This window comes from Antechinus flavipes, chromosome 3 (assembly GCF_016432865.1).
Source record: "Antechinus flavipes isolate AdamAnt ecotype Samford, QLD, Australia chromosome 3, AdamAnt_v2, whole genome shotgun sequence".
NCBI classification, from domain to species: Eukaryota; Metazoa; Chordata; class Mammalia; order Dasyuromorphia; family Dasyuridae; genus Antechinus; species Antechinus flavipes.
Window position 1 is genome coordinate 346,553,484 of NC_067400.1, and position 21,175 is coordinate 346,574,658.

Genomic DNA, 21,175 nt, shown 5'->3' on the forward strand with positions numbered 1-21,175 from the left:
TTCACCTGAAATGGGACAAATATTTGGAAAGGAGCCTTTTCCACCTCAAGGAAAATATGTAGAAAGCATGGTTAGACTAATAAAAAGCCAAGGTTTGATTGTAACTTGGGAGCAAATCATTGAACTTTTAGAAATATTACAATATACATCTCCTTTGTTCTCAAAGGAAGAATTAGAGCCAGACAAGTGGAAATTAGTAGGAAAGCAACTAAGTGAATATTACAATTATAATGGCCCTGATTCAGTTCCTAAAGAAACACTACACATATAACAATACAATTGGCTTTAAAGAATTATATAAGTATTAAAAGAAGAAAAAAAAGAAAGAAAGACTAGGAGGGGGAGGATACTGACAAACTAGGTGAAAAAGCATGAAGAATTAGACAAAAATGGAGTTAAGTATAATTCTGATGAAATTAAGGAGTGTGGTGCTTCACACTTCGCCAAAAGTTCTGCCCCCTGTGGAGACTGCTCCCCACCCTCGATCTGCTCAGCTTGGTGTGGGCCTCTGTTTTCTGCCTCCCTGCCTGTGCTGGCCACCTCCCATATCCGATCAAGACAGACCCTTTCTGGTGATCTTCAAAAGGAGGGAGGAAGAAAGGGAGGGAATGAAGAAAGAAGGGAGGGAGGGAGGGAGAAGGAAAAAAAAGGAAGAAGGAAAGGAGAAGGAAAAAGGAGGAAGGGAGAAAGAGGAGGGAGAGAAGAAGAAATACAGATATCAATGGATTATTAGTTAAAAGCAAGGAGGCACAAGGCAAATGAAATAAAAAACCAATTAATATAGTGGATTAAACTTTGCAAAGTGCCCTATATAAATCTGCATGCTGTGTGTGTGTGACCAAAGGCCTATCACATACTCTAGTTTGCCTCAGTTCCCTCATTTGTAAAATGAGTTGGAGAAGGAAATGGCAAACCACTCCAGTATCTCTTCTGAGAAAATCCCAAATGGGATCATAAAGAGCTAGAAATGATTAAAATAACTGGATAAATTCATGTGTATATGTGTGTACTTGTTGCATTATATATTGCAAATATGTTACAATAATATATTACATTCTATATTGTATATAATATAAACATATAATGTAGTTGCATTGAAAAACTTGAATCAGTTCTGTAGATATCCTGGAAATGAGACTTTTATCAGAAAACTTGCTAAAAAGATTTTCTTTTTTTTTTTAAACTTTTTATTGACCAAACCCATGCCAGGGTAATTTTTTACAGCATTATCCCTTGCACTCACTTCTGTTCTGATTTTTCCCCTCCCTCCCTCTACCCCCTTCCCCAGATGGCAAGCAGTCCTTTAGATGTTAAATAGGTTACAGTATATCCTAGATACAATATATGTGTGCAGAACTGAATAGTTCTCTTGTTGCACAGGGAGAATTGTATTCAGAAGGTATAAATAACCTGAGAAGAAAAACAGAAATGCAAGCAGTATATATTCATTTCCCAGTGTTCTTTCTTTGAGTGTAGCTGCTTCTGTCCATCCTTGATCAATTGAAACTGAATTAGCTCTCTTTATCGAAGAGATCCACTTCCATCAGAATACATCCTCAAATAGTATAGTTGTTGAGCTCCTGGTCCTGCTCATTTCACTTAGCATCAGTTCATGTAAATCTCGCCAGTCCTCTCTGTATTCATCCTGCTGGTCATTCCTTACAGAACAATAATATTCCATAACATTCATATACCACAATTTACTCACCCATTCTCCAATTGATGGGCATCCATTCAGTTTCCAGCTTCTAGCCACTACAAACAGAGCTGCCACAAACATTTTGGCACATACAGGTCCCTTTCCTTTCTTTAGTATTTCTTTGGGGTTAAGCCCAGTAGAAACACTGCTGGGTCAAAGGATATGCACAGTTTGATAACTTTTTGAGCACAGTTCCAAATTGCTCTCCAGAATGGCTGGACGTATTCACAATTCCACCAACAATGTATCAGTGTCCCTGATCTACACATAGACCAAGTGATTCAAGACTAACAAAGCCTGGACTTCAAAGAAAAGGATTTGGTTTATGTCTGAATTCTTTGGCTCTTTAAATGCTCACCTCTAGGTCCTGGGGAAAAAAATCATTTAAATCTTTTTTACAGGAAAAAAAAAATTTTAAAAGTAGCCAGTGGCCCAAGTTCTAGTTTTAGTTGCCATTCAGTTTGCAATTTCTGTTAAGGTGAAGGAGGAACCAGTCCTTAGCCCACCTATCTAGGCAATTATTAGAAGACTCCTAAACCCTTGGCAAAGAGGAAGAAAAGAAGACAACCTGATGGCAGTCAGTCATTGTAGATTTACTGAGAGAACATGCCTCCTGGCTAAATTAATAACCTACCCTGAGGTAAATTTAGCATTTTTTTTTGGCTAAGGCAATTGAGGTTAAGTGATTTGTCCAGAGTCACATAACTAGGAAGTGTTAAGTATCTGAGGCCAAATTTGAACTCAGGTCCTCCTGATTTCAGGGTTGGTGCTCTATCCACTGCACCAACTAGCTGCCCCCAAATTTAGGATTTTTAAAATTACTACTCATTTTCATTTTTCCCCCTTCTATTCACTTCTGGATGGTGGGAGGAGAATGGCAAAAATAAAACAAAGTTGTTACAAATATGTGTGAAGAGCGACTGCCCTGCAAAGAGTGGCTGCCCTGTGGAAAGTGGCTGCCCTGTGGAGAGTGGCTGCCTTGTGGAGGCTGTGCTGTGATCATGCTGAGTCACTCTCAGTGCTGGGTGGGTGTGGTGAGGTCTTGTGAAACTCTGGCATTTTGGGGTACACTCTACCTTTTGTGTTTGTATGACTTCTCTGCTGATCTACTGCTTTTCAACCAAAGCAGAGAGTCCTCCCTGTTATGGGCCAATATAAAGGGCTGAAACTCTTAATAGGTACAATTGAATCAAACAACAGAGAACTTAAGGCTAATTACCCATTGGACAATGACTCTATTAGCATGTATTATGAATTGTTCTTTTCTCAATTAATCCTGGCTCAATGTTTGGGGTTAAGAGAATTGTAGGTAAGGATTAGGGGGTAGAGTGAGAGAGGCAAGAGAATTTCACTTGGCATCAGGACCAAGAGAAGGGAGGTTGGTGGCAAGCTTGTGGTAGTTTGTCTTTCTCCTTCACCTCTCCCCCTGAAGACCAAAGACTTTTATTTATCCTGACTCCGGCTATTCCTGAGGCCTCTAGGAAGCTAGTCCGGACTTCATACATTGGTGCCCAACATGTAAACCAAGGATGCTAATTTCACTGAAGAAGTTCCAGGTGACCAGGAAATAGAGTGAATATTTTAATAGACAAAAAGGGAACTTACTTTGTTAAGAGCTAAACTAGTAATTCATTTTATAACTGAAATGGGGCAGATATTAGGAAAAGATTCTCCCCACCCCCACCTCTGCCCTGAGGGAGCTCTATAAAAAGCATACTTAGATTGATCAAGAGACAAGGTTTGCTTGTAACTTGGGAAGAGATTGGTGGACTTACATTAGAATGCACATCCCCTTGATACTTCAAGGAATAAGAAATAGAGGCAGATAATTGGAAACTAGTAGGAGATCACCTATGTGAATACTACAATGATAAAGTCCTGATTCAATTTCTAAGGAAACATTCTATATATACAAGATAATATAATTGGCCTTAAATAATCCCATGTGTTATACAAAAAAGAAAAGTTTTAAGAACAGCCAGATGAAGAAGTGTGAGGCCCTTCAATCCTTTAATGTGGAAGCAGCCAGATCTTGAGTGATCCTTATTGTGGCACCTCGGTATTTGAATTGGTTTTTTTCTGGCTGCTTGTAATATTTTTTCCTTAATCTGATACTTCTGAAATTTGGCCACAATATTCCTTGGAGTTTTTATTTTAGGGTCTTTTTCAGAAGGTGTTCAATGAATTCTTTCAATGCCTATTTTACCTTCTGATTCTATTACATCTGCACAGTTCTCTTTGATAATTTCTTGTAAAATAGTATCTAGGCTCTTTTTTTCATCATAATTTTCGGGAAGTTCAATTATCCTCAGATTATCTCTCCTAGATCTATTTTCCAGGTCTGTCGTTTTTCCAAATAAATATTTGACTTTTTTTTTTCTAATCTTTCATTTCTTTGGTTTTGTTTGACTGATTCTTGCTGTCTCAATGAATCGTTGGTTTCTATTTGTTCAATTCTGATTTTTAATGAGTTATTTTCTTCATTTTTTTTTACTTCTTTTTGTATATGTCAAATTGAGTTTTTAAATGACTTGTTTTGCTCTGTGGAATTTTTTCCATTTCACTATTTTTTTTTTTAGTGAGTTATTTTCTTTTTCCAATTCACAAATCCTACTTTCTTGGGAATTCTTTATCTTTTCCAATTCACAAATCCTCCTGATTTCAGGGTTGGTGCTCTATCCACTGCACCAACTAGCTGCCCCCAAATTTAGGATTTTTAAAATTACTACTCATTTTCATTTTTCCCCCTTCTATTCACTTCTGGATGGTGGGAGGAGAATGGCAAAAATAAAACAAAGTTGTTACAAATATGTGTTCAAGCAAAAAAAACCAAAAAAACAAAAAACAAAAACAAAATTGAAGTTTTGCCCAGATAGAGCCAATACAGTTAAGATTTGTAAAGTTTAGCTATTAAAAAAAAAAATCTTTGCAACAAGTGTCTCTGATAAAGGTCTCATTTATACAACATTAGGGAACTGATTCAAATTTATAAGAATCAGATCCATGAAGAGTCAAATGATAAATGGTCAAAGGATATAAACAGACAATTCTTAAAGAATAAATATAAGCTTTTAATAGTCATATGAAAATACATCAAATGGTTAATGATTGAAAAAATAAAAAGAAATCTGAGCTTCTACTTCACACTCGTTGAATTCAATTCTGTTTTTATCTCCCATCACACATTTCAGCCACAACGTAGTAGAGGACCAAAAGATCACCCAGGTTTACTGCATCAATCCAAAATGCCAAATACCCCACCTATCCTCAGAAGTTCCCAGAAGAGCTCTGTTTGCACGCTTTGAAACAGTCCCATACATGCTCCATAATTTCACTCACATACATACATACACACATATACACACATACACACACACACACACACACACACACACTACATATACATCTTTTCATTTGATGGTCAAAACAACTATATGAGGGAGGTGCTAGAAATATTATTATCCCTATATATACATGAGGAAAATGAGACTCAGAGACATTAAGTGATCTGTCTGTGGTCCTACAGATATCAAGTATCAGAGGTGAAATTTGAACCCTGATCCCTTCTGATTTCAAGTCCAAAATAATTCCAAAGTGCTGGATTGCCTCAAAGAACAATTTGATTTCTTCACTGTTTTTATATCATTTGCCATTTTAAAGGTCATCTCAATTCATCCCTTATAATGAATATAATTTTAAAAACAATTTTCTTTAGAAGATATTTTAAACTCCTTGCTCAAGGTTTTAATGTTTTTAGACTTTGGAAATGGGCTTTGGTCAATGAAAGATTCCACTAGCTTCAGTCTCCCTATTAGTCATGATGTCCTCCATTACCTCATTTAACCTTTCATAAGTTCTTAGAGTTATAACACACATTTCTATAGTACTTTAAAATTTACAAGTTGTTTTCTTTACAACAACCCTTTGAATAGATATCAGCAGAAATATATTCCATCATCCTCATTTGCAGATAAGGCAATTAGAGCTCTAAGAATTAATGTAATTTTTCCCACTTAAATACATTATTATACTTTGAGAGTTATTATGGGATTGTAGTATTTGGAGTTCAAAGATATCTTACAAATTAGCTAGTCCCCTCCTTTTATTTTACATTAGAAAACAGGATTCCAAAGTTGTTTAATGACTCATCCAAGTTGACACAAATAGTAAATATTAAAGCTAGAATTCAAAGCTGGTTCCTTTGACTCCAAATTAAGTGCTATTTGCACTATGCCACATTTCCTATTCTTTTAATTTTAGACTGCAGACAAGGAACTCAATGGGACATTAACAAGAGGATGTCATGGCAACCAAGCAAGCATGGGGACAATATTATAATAACCAGAGTGCTATCAAGAATGATTTGAAGTATTATGATATGGTTAAACTGTTTATATGACCTAAAATCTTATTCAGTCTCTTATAGGTGCTCTCTAATTCATCCCCATTCATAGCAATTAGCTTTTCTACCTAAATCCTCAAGAATGAGACTGTCTTTGCTATTCTATCCTTGCTTCTATCCACAAGGCAAAGCTAAATTTACTCAGCAATTACTGAGAATTGAATTTTTTTTTCAATGTGGTGGAATGGGCATCTGAAGGCCTAGATTCAAAATTTGTCACTATTAGTAAGTAATTTAATTTCTGTGAGGTAGTCTCCTTATTATTAAAATGAAGGGATTTAGACTTAGATCAGTGATGTTGTGAGGGGGTTGTCACAAAATTGTACATTTTCTATATTCTCTTATATTTTTATTTATTTTATTAAATGTTTCCCAATTACAGTTTAATGTGGCTCCAACCACACTCAGAAGTTGTGGCCACTAAGTCCTTTCTAGCTCTGCAATCCATGCCATTCCATTTCAGTCTCATCAAATTCTTTCCTCACTCTTTCTACAAAAATCTCATGAGTATCTTCATATCTTGGGCTCTCTAGGTATCTCTGCCACTTCATTACACATTAAAATTGCTTCTGGCTGGGCAACAATTGTTGCCTGCTTGAATTCTGTGTGCTTCTCTTCATCACAATTGATGAGCTACTCTTTTCCATATGAATAAAATTTTTAAAAATAAATTTTATTGGTAGCTTTTGATTTTATTCCATCGAATTCCCCTTTCATTCTTTCAAATTCTCCTTTCCTAGAAAGCAATCCATTATAACAAAAAATAAATTGACAGAACAGGAAAAAATGATCAGTACATTAAAAAAAAACCTTGCATTTTATGTAGTGTTCTGCACTTATAGTCCCTACTTCCAGCTCTGCAAAGGGATGAGGAAAGATGTACAAGGGATGGAAAGAAAGAGAGAGATAGAATTAGGTAATTCAGTGTTATTTGATTCATTCCATGAATATCCATTGGATTCAAGATTTCACAGATTTGAATCTTGGCTGTGGAAAAAATAAATTTATATCCTTCTTTCTTGTGGCACAATACTTTAGAGAATCACTTTGGGGGTAGCCCTACAGACCCAATTTTTTTTAATAACAAAAAAAAAAGTTGAATTAATTCCCTCCTTGTTCCTCAACTTCTTTTTGGAACATGGTGATAAAAACCATAAGAAACACACAAATCATTATGCCTGTAGGAGAGTATATTTCTGACAAATGATTTCATTTTATCTAGAAGTATCTCAATTTTAGGAAAAGTCTTTTATTTGTGACCTGGAGGCTCCACATTTTTCCCAGCCAGCTTGGTCTTTCTCTGAATAAGCTCTTAATTATCTTTCCACCAACTTGCAGTCTCATTAATAAGCTACTAGTTTATGCAGCCCATTTAATTCCCTAAGGCTTTGATTCCTTGAAAATGCCATCTGAATACCATATGTATAATGTTCATACAAGTAAATTATCCCAGGATATAAAGAACAGCCATTAAATCATAGTAATTCATTCTAGCGGAGACTTGGAAACATGTCATATTTAAGATAGATATGTCCACCAAAACATCTTCAAAACTCAACCACTCAATATTTTACCCTTTTCAAAACTAATTTTAAGTCAATTTTTTGAACAAAAGTTTTAAGGAGCTGCTGTCCTATGCAAATCTCTCAAACCATGAGAGTGCGTGTAACATTCATATAAGTGTCCAGCTGGATGGCCCTGGAATGATGAATAACCCAGGAACATATATAATCAAAAGATTGGGTCATTGCACTTACTTGAATCACTTACTTTTTATCTGAAATAAGATGTGTATGGCAAGGTTCTGAGGGAGACAAATGACTTTTCCTGAAAGACTCACTTAGATCCATTTGCAAAAATTAAAGTTACTTGGTTATATGGACTACAAGACCACACAGAAGTTTTTACAATACCAAAAAGTTCTACACATAACATTTAACAGCTAAAAATAATTCACTACAGAATAATTACACACCTACAGGCTCTTTTAGAAGATACAGAGGGGGCAGTTAGGTGACATAATAGATAAAGCAAAAGCCTGGAATCAGGAAGATCTAAGTTCAAATCCAGTCCTGACACTGGACACTTATTGGTTGTGTCATTCTGAGCCAGTCATTTAATCTAGACTATCTTGGAAAACAAAAAAATCAAGATCATTTTTTCAGGTATTCCATTCAAAGGAGGTAGTAAAATAGTCTTGTCATTCACTTGCCTGTTGGTGACCTAATTTCATATATTCCTGCCCAGATTCTCTGGAGTTTTTATTAGAACTTTGTAAATCCTGGTTTCCACTCCTACCTGTCTTACTGCATGAGATTAGTTTCTGACTCTCAACATCCTACTTAGAACAACTCAGTTCTTGCTTTGTTCCCAATTGCATGAATCCTTTTAGTTTTGATGTGTTAGGGTTCCCTGTGACTATATACTTCATCTGCATTATCCTCAATTTACAATAGTTTTCATAAGAATTATAGCAGGGGGTGGCTTGATCTTAGATTTTACAGATTAAAAAACTGAAACCACTGGGAGATGAATTGAATGGTCCAAGATCATGCAGCAAATAGCAGGGGCAAGTTAGAACCCAGGTTTAGCTCCAAATCCAAATTCAGTCCTCTTTCTGCCATACTATGCTTCAGTTTAAAACAACTTGCAGCCTATTTTGATCTTGATAATGGTTGTCACCTGGATTCTACAAATAAGAGAGTCTTATCCTAGGTAATGTAGGTCCCCAGTTAATTAGAATGCTTTCCATTTGATACATGAAGGGTTTGTCTGTGCCCATATTAAAAAAAAAAAAGAGGCAAATAATCAGTCAGTCAATAATAATTTATTACATATTTACCGTGAGCCAGGTACTGTATAATAATACTTGATGATGAAGATGGCAAAAAGGAGACAGGCCTTGTTGTGACTTCGTTTGACCTTCTCTCAAACCAACAGCAGATTAAGCCTCTAAACTGATTTTGGAGTCAAAAACTCCACAAATATTTGGAATACACCACCTTCCCAGAAGATACTTTGGAAGAACTTCAGAAGAGGTCTGTTTCAAACAGGCAGGGGGACAGTTTACTGTCCCCAGACTACAGCACAGGGAGATGGGGCAAGGAGCTGGGGCAGAGAGTCATAGTGTTGTAGCTTCCTGGGATCTTCTGTGAGCCTCTTAGGCTATTCTGTACTGGTTGCAAGCTGGTGGTTTAGCAGATTTGCTACAAAAAGAAAATTGTAAACCACTGAGCCTCAGAAGAACGCAGAATCTAGCCCTTATTACCCAACACTAGAAATCAATCAGCAGAACTGCCCCAGGGCAAATTAAAGCAGCTATCTCCTTTGCATTGAGCAGAGCTCAAGCCTTTAAAAAATGAGTAAAAAAAAAACAAAAAGAACTCTCACCATTGACAGCTTTTATGGAGAGAGAGAACAGATCTCAAAACCTGAAGCTCCTAAAGGAAAAGCAACATCAGATAAAGCCCCAAAGGGAGATATGAGCTGGTCCTCATTTCACAAGGCTTTCTTGGAAGATTGCATAAAGGATCTTAAAAGAGAATTAGAAGTAAAATGGGGAAAAGAAATGAGATCATCGCAAGAAGGAATGGAAAAAAAAATTTGTCTACAAAATATATATAAAAAAGACACCAATTCACTGGAAAACAAAATTTGTGAAATAGAAATAATGTAATGAACAAAAACAATTCAATTGGCCAATTACAAAGGAGCTAAAAGGGTAACTGAAGAAAATAATACACTAAAATTTGAATTGAAATGGAAGTGAATGACTCAGTAAGACTTCAAGAATCAGTCAAACAAAAACAAAACAGTGAAAAAATACAAAATACAAAATACTTCCTAAGAAAAGCAACTGATCTCAAAAAATAGATCTAGGAGAGACAATCTAAGGATTATTGGACTTCCTGAAAGCCATGATGAAAAAAAAAAAAGAACCTAGACATTATCTTACAGGAAATTATAAAGGAAAACTTCCCTGATATCTTAGAATCAGTAGGTAAAACAACCATCAAAAGAATTCACAGATCACTTCATGAAAGAGACCCCAAAATTAAATCCCTGAGGACTATCATGGCTAAATTTCAGAACTATTGCACCAAGGAAAAGATATTTCAAGCAGCCAGAAAGAAATAATTTAAATGCCAAGAAGCCACAATTAGGATTACCCAGGACCTAGCAGTTTCCCCCTTAAAGGATCAAAAGGCCTGGAATCTGATAGTCTGAAAAGCAAAGGAACTGGGATTACAGCCAGGAATAAGTTATCTAGCTAAAATAAGCATTATCTTTCAGGGAAGGAGATGGACATTCAATGCTATAGGTGCATTTCACCTATTTCTAATGAAAACAACCAGAAATGAACAAAAAATTTGATCTTCAAACAAAGAACTCAAGAGAAAAGTTAAAAAGGTATAAAGGTAAGAACTCTTGAGAACTATATTTCAGCTATGGGAATATTTAGAGAATGTGGTTATAATTTGATTTTATTATGATAATATGAAAAAGAAACTAGAGGTGGTAAGGAGATCATACTGGAAAAAGAGGGAAAAGGAGGTAAAATAAGGGAAATTACATCTCACCTTTTATAACCTATTAGATAAGTGAGGGAAAGAAGGAGGAGAATGAGCACAGTGTGAATCTTACCCTCATTAGATTTGGCTGAAAGAGAGAATATCAGATATATTTGGTTTCACAGAGAAATGTCTCACCTTATAGAAAAATGGGAGGGAAAAGGGAAAAGAAAGGGAAAGACTAATAAAAGGGAAAAATATTAGGGAAAGGTTTAAAAAAGGGGAAGGGACTTTAACGGGAAGTGTGGTTTGAGGAAGTGTGGTCATCAAAACAAAATACTGGGGAGGAAGGATGGGGAAAGGAAAGAGAATAGCATAACAGGGTAAATAAGATGGAAGAAAATACTGAATTAGTTATTTTAACTGTGAATGTGAATGGGATTAATTCTCCCATAAAACGGAAGCAGATAACAGACTGGGATTAAAAGCCAGAATCCTGCAATATGTTGTTTACAAGAAATGCACTTAGTGTGCATAGAGTGAAGGTAAAGGGCTGGATCAGAATCTATTATACTTCAGGTGAAGTTAAAAAAAAAAAAAAAAGCAGGGGTAGCAATCCTGATTTTATATCAAGTAAAAGCAAATATAGATCTAATTAAAAGAGATTAAAAAAAGAAACTATATTTTACTAAAGGATACCACAGATAATGAAGCAATATCAGTACTAAACATATATGTACCAAGTGATATACCATCCAAATTCCTAGAGAAGAAGTTAAGAGAGATGCAAGAAGAAAGACAGGAAAAGTATACTAGTGGGGAATCTCAGCCTTGCTCTCTCAGAACTAGATAAATTGGACCACAAAATAAATAAGAAAGAAGTTAAGGAGATAAACAAAATGTTGTTAGGTATAATAGATCTTTGGAGAAAATTGAATGAAGACAGATAGGAGTTTACTTTTTTCTCAGCAGTTCATGGAACCTATATAAAAATTGACCATATATTAGGACACAAAAATCTCAAAATCAAATGCCGAAAAGCAGAAATAGTAAATGTGTTGTTTTTTTTTTTTTTTTTTTCAGATCATGATACAATAAAAATCACATGCAATATAAAGCCAGGAGAAAATAGACCAAAAGTTAATTGGAAATTAAATAATCTAATCCTAAAGAATGAATGGTTGAAACAGCAAATCATAGACACAATCAATAATTTCATTTAAGCGAGTGACAATAATGAGACAACATACCAAAATTTGTGAGATGCAGCCAAAGTTGTAATAAGAGGAAATTTTATATCTCGAGATGCTTACTTGCATAAAATAAAGAAAAGATCAATGAATTGGGCTTAAAACTAAAAAAGCTAAACAAAGAACAAATTAAAAACCCTCAATTAAATACTAAATTTGAAATATTGAAAATAAAAGGGAATATCAATAGTTTTCTTATTTTCAATTTAATTAAATTAATAAAAAAACTGAATTGGTTTTATGAAAAAACTAACAAAATACATAAAGCTTTAGTTAATTTCATTAGAAAGAATAAAATCAAATTGTTAGTCTCAAAAATGAAAAGGGAGAATTTTCCACCAATGAAAAGAAAATTAGAGCAATAATTTGGAGTTATTTTGCCCAACTATGTGCCAATAAATTTGATAATCTAAATGAAATGGAGGAATATCTTTAAAAATATAGATTGCCCAGGTTAACAGAAGAGGAAATAAATTATTTAAACAATCCCATTTTAGAAAAAATAATTGTCAATAGTATAAAATATTTGGAAATCTATCTGCCAAGGGAAAATCAGGAATTATATGAATACAACAACAAAACACTTTCTACACAAATAAAGTCAGACCTAATCAGTTATAAAAATATCAAGTGCTCATAGGTAGGTAGAGTGAATATAATAAAAATGACAATACTACCTAAATCAATCTACATATTTATTGCCATACCAATCAAACTCCCAAAAATATTTTTTACAGATCTAGAAAAAATAGTAACAAAGTTCATTTAAAGAACAAAAGGTCAAGAATTTCAAGGAAATTAATGAAAAAAATGCTAATGAAGGTATCCTAAATGTGCCAGACCTAAAACTGTATTATAAAGCTGCAGTCATCAAAACCATTTCATACTGGCTAAAAAATAGAGTAGTCAATCAGTGGAACAGGTTAGAATCACAAGACAAAATAGTCAATAACTATAGCAATCAAGTTTTTGACAAACTCAAAGACCCCAGCTTTGGGGATTAGAACTCACTATTTAACAAAAATTTCTGGGAAAATTGGAAACTAGTATGGAAGAAATTAGGACTCAATCACATACCAAGATAAGATCTAAATGGGTTCATGATTTAAACATAAAGAGTGATATTATAAGCAAATTAGAAGAATATAGACTGGGACTTCCGGTTAAGATGGAAGAAAGGAGGCACACTGCTGTGTACCTCCACGCTTTCTCTCACTATCCATTTCATTACAAGCCTCTGAATTAATGCTTCACTGAAAAAAAACCCACAAATAGTTACCAAGAGAAGCCATCCTTGAGATTCGCCAGGAAAGGTCTGTTTTTACTGGAGGGCTGGGATGGTTTTAGATCGGGCGCAGGCTGCGGGCAGCGGCAGTGAGAGCACGGGAGCAGACTGGAGAGGGGGTGGGGAGTGATCGCAGCCATCTCTGTGGGGAGAGCTTCGTTAAAGGACTAGATACTTTGCCTTGGCAGCAAGTCAGCAGCCCAGCAGAGAAGCTAAAAACACCGGGGGTGAAGAATACAACCCCAAACAGCTGGAGTCTCTCGGGACCTGGCCGCCTCCCTTCCCCCCCCCCCCCCCCCCCCCAGTGACTCAGCACGCTCTGGGATCTCAGAGCGCAGGCGCAGCACAATAGGGCTAGTGCCTCACTGCTGCCCCCCGCAGTCTGGAGAGGAAGCTCGGTAACACCACCCAGCCCCTCCCCCAAAGAAAGACTCCACTTTTTTTCTTTTTTTTCTTTGCTAGTTTGTCTTTGATTATTAGACAGAATGAGCAAGAAACTGAAGAGGACTTTAACCCTTGACAGCTTCTATACAGATAGAGAGCAGACTCTAAATCCTGAGGAGACTAAAAACAGACAGTCCCCAGGTGAATCCCCAAAGGAGGAGATCATCTGTTCCTCAGCACAGATGAATCTCATGGAGAAAATTAAAAAGGCTCTCACAAGAGAGCTAGAAGAAAAATGGGAAAAGCAGAGTGAGGCTTGGCAAAAGGAGAGGGAGGCTTGGGAAAAGGAGAAGGAGGCTTGGCAAAAGAGCCTGGAGAAGTCAGTTAAAGAGAGAGTGGATAAAGAAATAAAATCCTTGAAAAATAGGATTGGTGAACTGGAAACAGAAAACAGCTCTCTAAAAAACAAAATTGGCGGAATGGAAAAAAATTCCACAGAACAAAAGAACTCAATGGGACAATTAGAAAAAGATTTTAAAAGAGTGAGTGAAGAAAACACTTCACTGAAAATCAGAATGGAACAATTGGAATTGAATGACTCGAGGAGACAAGAAGAATCAGTCAAGCAAATCCAAAAAAAACAAACAATGGAAAAGAATGTGAAATACCTTTTGGGGAAGACAACAGACCTGGAAAACAGATCCAGGAGAGACAATCTGAGAATCATTGGACTCCCAGAAAAGCATGATGAAAAAAAGAGCCTGGACACTATTTTCCAGAAATTATCAAAGAGAACTGCCCAGAAATCATAGGAACAGAGGAAAAAATAAACATTGAAAGGATTCATTGATTACCCACTGAAAGGGATCCTAAAATCAAAACACTAAGGAATATATTGACGAAATGCCAGAACCCTCAGATGAAGGAAAAAATATTGCAGGTGGCTAGAAAAACCCAATTCAAGTATCAAGGAGCCGCAATAAGGATCACCCAGGATCTGACAGCATCCACATTAAAGGATCAAAGGGCCTGGAATATGATATTCCAAAAGGCTAAGGAACTTGGTGTGCAACCAAAAATAAGTTACCCAGGTAGAATGAGCATCTTTTTCCAGGGAAGAAGATGGACATTCAATGAAGTAAGCGAATTTCACCTATTTTTGATGAAAAAGCCAGAACTTAACAAAAAGTTTGATCTACAAATATAGAACTCAAGAGAAATCTAAAAAGGTAAAGATTAATCTTGGGAACTATATTTTGGCTATATAGATGTATAAAGAATACATGTATACCTTGTTCTAGAAACTGATGTGGAAAGGACATTGTACCAGAAAAAGGATAAAGTGGGGGTAGTACATCTCATGAAGAGGCATAGGAAACCTATTATATCTGAGAGAAAGAATGGAGGGGGATGAATATAGTGGGTATCTTACTGCCTTCAGAATTGGCTTTAAGTGAAAAATCTTAAGACATATTCAATCTATGGTGAAACTTCTCCCACCTCATTGAAAAGTGAGAAGGGAAAAGTGAAAAGGGAAGGAATAAGCTAAGCAGAAGGGAATACGGGAACTGGGAGGGAAAGGGGTAAGATAGGGGGAGGAACTCTAAGGCGGGGGGAGGGATACTAAAAAGGGAAGGCTGTGAGAAGCAAGTGGTGCTCACAAGCTTAATACTGGGAAGGGGGGTAAAGGGGAAAGAAGGGAGAAAAGCATAAACCGGGGTTAACAAGATGGCAAGTAATACAGAATTGGTCATTCTAACCATAAATGTGAACGAGGTAAACTCCCCCATAAAGAGGAAGCAGTTAGCAGAATGGATTAAAAGCCAGAATCCTACAATATGTTGTTTACAGGAAACACACCTTAAGCAGGGAGCTACATGCAGGTTAAAGGTAAAAGTTTGGAGCAAAATCTATTATGCTTCAGGTGAAGTCAAAAAAGCAGGGGTAGCCATCCTGATCTCAGATCAAGCTTAAGCAAAAATTGATCTAATTAAAAGAGATAAGGAAGGGCACTATATCTTGCTAAAGGGTAGCATGGATAATGAAGCACTATCTATATTAAACATATATGCACCAAGTGGGGTAGCATCTAAATTCTTAAAAGAGAAATTAAGAGAGCTGCAAGAAGAAATAGACAGTAAAACTATAATAGTGGGAGATCTTAACCTTGCACTCTCAGAATTAGATAAATCAAACCACAAAATAAATAAGAAAGAAGTCAAAGAAGTAAATAGAATACTAGAAAAGTTAGATATGATAGATCTCTGGAGAAAATGTAATGGAGACAGAAAGGAATACACTTTCTTTTCAGCAGTTCATGGAACCTATACAAAAATTGACCATATATTAGGACATAAAAACCTTAAACTCAAATGCAGTAAGGCAGAAATAGTAAATGCATCCTTTTCAGACCACGATGCAATGAAAATTACATTCAACAAAAAGCCAGGGGGAAGTAGACCAAAAAATAATTGGAAACTAAATAATCTCATTAAAGAATGATTGGGTGAAACAGCAAATCATAGACATAATTAATAACTTCACCCAAGAAAACGATAATAATGAGACATCATACCAAAATGTATGGGATGCAGCCAAAGTGGTAATAAGGGGAAATTTCATATCTCTAGAGGCCTATTTATATAAAATAGAGAAAGAGAAGGTCAATGAATTGGGCTTGCAACTAAAAATGCTAGAAAAGGAACAAATTAAAAACCCCCAGTCAAACACTAAACTTGAAATTCTAAAAATAAAAGGAGAGATCAATAAAATTGAAAGTAAAAAAACTATTGAATTAATTAATAAAACTAAGAGTTCGTTCTATGAAAAAAAACAATAAAATAGACAAACCCTTAGTAAATCTGATTTAAAAAAGGAAAGAGGAAAATCAAATTGTTAATCTTAAAAATGAATAGGAGAACTTGCCACTAATGAAGAGGAAATTAGAGCAATAATTAGGAGTTACTTTGCCCAACTTTATGCCAATAAATTCGACAACTTAAATGAAATAGAAGAATACCTCCAAAAATATAGCTTGCCCAAACTAACAGAGAAAGAAGTAAATATCCTAAACAGTCCCATCTCAGAAAAAGAAATAGAACAAACTATCAATCAACTCCCTAAGAAGAATATAGACTAATTTATCTCTGAGATCTGGGGAGAAAGAAGGAATTTGTTTTCAAAGAAGAACTGAAACTCATAATTGAACACCAGATAAATAGTTGATTATATTAAGTTAAAAAGTTTTTGTACAAACAAGACTAATGCAGAGAATATCAGAAGGGAAGCAATAAATTGGGAAATCATTTTCATATTTAAGGGTTCTGATAAAGGCCTCATTTCTAAAATGTGTAGAGAATTGACTCAAATTTATAATCATGCAAGCCATTCTCCAATTGATAAATGTTCAAAGGATATGAACAGACAATTTTCCGATGAAATTAAAACTATTTCTAATTATATGAGAAGGTGCTCTAAATCACTATTGATCAGAAAAATGCAAAGTAAGACAACTCTGAGATACCACTACACACCTCTCAGATTGGCGAAGATGACAGGAAAAGACAAAGACAGATGTTGGAGGGGATGTGGGAAAACTGGGACACTAATACATTGTTGGTGGAACTGTGAATAGATCCATCCATTCTGGAGAGCAATTTGGAACTGTATTCAAAAAGTTATCATAGTTTGATAACTATGATATCAAACTATGTATAACCTTTCACCTAGAAGTGTTTTTCTATTGGGCCTATATCCCAAAGAGATCTTAAAGGAAGAAAAGGGATGCACATGTGCAAAAATGTTTGTGGCAGCCCTTTTTTGTAATGGCAAGAAACTGGAAACCGAGTGGATGCCCATTAAGTGGAGAATGGCTGAATAGGTTAGAGTATATGAATGTTATGGGATATTATTGTTCTATAAGAAATGATCAGGAGGTTGATTTTGGAGAAGCCTGGAGAGACTTACATGAACTGATGCCAAGTGAAATGAGTGTAGCTGGGAGATCATTGTACATGGCAACATCTATATTATAAGACAATCAATTCTGATGAATGTGACTTTTTCCAACAATGTTATGACTGATGTCAGTTCCAATGATCTTTTGATGAAGAGATTCATCCACACCTAGAGAGAGGACTGTGGGAACTTAATGTGGATCACAACATAACATTCTCACTCTTTTTGTTGTTCCCTTGCACTTTGTTTTCTTACTCATTTACTTTTTTTATCTGATTTTTCTTGTACAGAAAAAGAATTGTATAAATATTTTTATACTTATTGGATTTAACATATATTTTAATATGTTTAACATTTATTGGATTGCTTGCCATATAGGGGAAGGAGTAGATGAAAGGAGAAAATCTGAAACACAAAGCTATGCAAGGGTCAATGTTGTCAAATTATCCATGCATTTGTTTGAAAATAAAAAGCCTTATAAAAAATACTTGATGATATCAAGAATGTTAAAAAATAAAATTCCTACAGAATATGGGATATATCTTAAGCATGTTAACATCAAGCAGTCTAATGCCCTGAACTTGGTACATTTTTAATATTTTGCAATGAAAATTTAAGTTCACAATGGAAACCTGCAGGCATTTCAGATCTTCAATTATAAAACAAAAATTCAATTTTAGTTAATTAGAAAAAGTGTATTCAGAAACTTTTATAAAGATTTTCAGTAGCAAAGGTTGGTGGGATAGGGATAATAAGGATGAGTTTTCTGATTAACTTTAAGTTAATCAGAAATTTAACCAAAATCCTTGATTCTCATTCATCCTAGTTCATTTAGATCATTGGGATGTTAATGATGAGGCTGAGATTCATCTGGAACAGCTTATAAGCATTTTGTAAAATGCTTACTAATGAAGAAGTTTAGGAAGTGGTGCTGTGATATAATAAACCAGCAGCTTCTATATTTTGCTTTGAAGTTTTTAAAAATGATCTTCTTTTTGAGTAGATGTCTTCTCAAAAATGATATGTGTAAATCAAACTTTAGTAAATCAGAATTCAATTTTCCTGCCAACTCCAATTATAGCTCTGTATATACTCTATCTTCATTTCTATTTTCACTTCAATATGCAAAGATTTCCAGCAATATCTTTAAAGCTTCTTTATCTTCCACTATCAAGAATTTCATAATCTGTAAATAAATATTTATATATACTAAGGAATTGTTATTTAAAGGAGTCTTTTAAAAATAGGAATAATCTTTCCTGATATCTGTATTATAAATTAAAACTTCTTGTATACAGTTTTCAAAACTATAAAGTACTTATTTGTGTCTTTTGCCATATACATAGATATATTTAACAGCTTAAAACTGCAGTGATACTTTGGGGATATGCTATGTTATTTACAGGTCTGAATGTCTAACACAAACAGTAAATTAGACACTCTTCATGTGATTGAAGCAGTTTCACTATTTTTGGTGATGTTCTATCATTATTTGTGGAAGACCTGGAACAAGTCACTTTCTCTCATTTTTTTTTTAACCTGGGAAAAATATCTTACCTCAATCACTTCAGTAAAATACTGGAAACAATCTCCAAGATTTTAGCAGCTGGTTCTAGCATTTTGGAGATGACAGGGAGAGGATTGAAAAGGTTAAAAAAATTAAATAATAATTACTAAAGAACAACAGATATAGAGATTCTGTTCCAGTATATATGTATTTTTATTGAATCATAGTCTCATATTTATCTTTTTTTTTTAAATTGGATTTTTGGAGTCAGGACAAGATGGTGGAGAGGCCACACACATCTACTTAATCTCCGTCTTTGTTCTCAGAATTTATCTCATGACAAGGCTTTGGAATTAGTACTTGACTGAAAAAAAAACAACAACAACACAAATAATTTCCAACAAAAGACAACCTTGAAACTTGCCAGAAAAGGTGTGTTAGTGCTCATGGATTGGGAGGGTTGGATTGGGCACAGAGTGAAGGCAGGCAGCAAGAACATGGCAGACAGTTAGAGTACAGAATTGATTGAGGGGGTTGGGGAGTAATCTCAGCCATTTTTGTGGGGAGATCTTTTACCACAGGGTAGCTACTTTGCCTTGGCAGTAAACCTGTAAATCAGTGGATAAGCTGTAAACACAGGAGGTAAAGACTATAACCCTGAAAAGCTTGGGTCTCTTGGGACTTGGCCACACCCACCTGGAGCGTCTCAGCATGCTCTCAGAGTCTCAGAGCACAGTTGCCTTACTAGTGCCTCAATGCTGCCCCCCACAGTCTATAGAGGAAGCTCAGTAATAACATCCAGCCCCCCTAAGGAAAAAAAAAAAAAAAGCAGACTGTATTTGATTTTTTTGCTAGTTTGTTTTCTTTGATTCTTTTTTGACAAAATGAGCAAAAAATTAAAATGGACTCTAACTATTGATAGCTTCTATATAGATAGAGAGCAGACTCTAAACCCTGAGGAGATTAAAAACAGACTGTCTCCAGATGAATCCCCAAAGGGGGATATGATCTGATCCTCAACACACAAGACTCTCATAGAAGAAATTAAAAAGGCTCTCACAAGAGAGCTAGAAGAAAAATGGGAAAAGGAAAGGGAAGCTTGGCAAGAGAGTCTGGATAAGTCATCCCACTCATTTAAAAATAGAGTGGATAAAGAAATCAAATCCTTGAAAAACAGAATTAATGAATTGGGAAAAGAAAATAGCTCTCTGAAAAATAAAATTGGTGAAATGGGAAAAAATTCCATAGAACAAAACAACTCATTTAAAAACTTAATTAGACAATTAGGAAAAAATATTTAAAGAGTGAGTGAAAAAAATAATTCATTGAAAATCAGAAATGAACAAATGGAATTAAATGACTTGAGGAGATACCAAGAATCAGTCAAGAAAAAACAAAAAAAGAAACAATGGGAAAAAATGTCAAAGACCTTCTTGGGAAAACAACAGACCTGGAAAATAGATCTAGGAAAGGCAATATGAGAATTATTGGACTCCCTGAAAAATATGATGAAAAAAGAGCCTATTTCCCAGGAAATTATCAAAGAGAACTGCCCAGATGTTATAGAAATAGAGGGTAAAATAGACATTGAAAGACTTCATCACTCACCTACTGAATGGGACCCTAAAATCAAAACTCCAAGAAATATAGTGGCTAAATTCTAGAACTATCAAACCAAAGAAAATATATTATAAGCTGCTAGAAAAAAAATCAATTGAAATATAGAAGAGCCACAATAAGGATTACCTAGGATCTAGCAATATCCACATTAAAGGATTGAAGGACTTGGAATCTGATATTCTGAAAGGCTAAGGAACTTGGTATGCAGCCAAAAACAACTTACTCAGCCAAAATGAGCATTTTTTCCCAGGGAAGAAGATGGACATTCAATAAAATAAGTGAATTTCATCTATTTCTGATGAAAAAAATGGAACTAAACAAAAAGTTTGATTTCCAAATATAGAACTCAAGAGAAACCTAAAAAGGTAAAAAGAAATCTTGGGAACTATATTTCTGTTATAAAGATATATAAAGAACACATATATAATTTGTTCTAGAAACTAGATGTGGAAAGGAAATTATACCAGAAAATGAATAAAGTTGGGGTGCTACATCTCATGAAGAGGCAATGGAAACTTATTATATCTGAGAGAAAGAAGGGAGGGGGATGAATATAGTGG

The 21,175-nt window shown here is 35.1% G+C and overlaps 1 pseudogene; it reads left to right on the top strand.

The window, feature by feature from the left end:
* Positions 1–2,604: 2,604 nt before the first annotated feature.
* The window catches only part of LOC127557231 (legumain-like), a 137,191-nt pseudogene continuing 118,620 nt past the window's right edge, over positions 2,605–21,175 (top strand).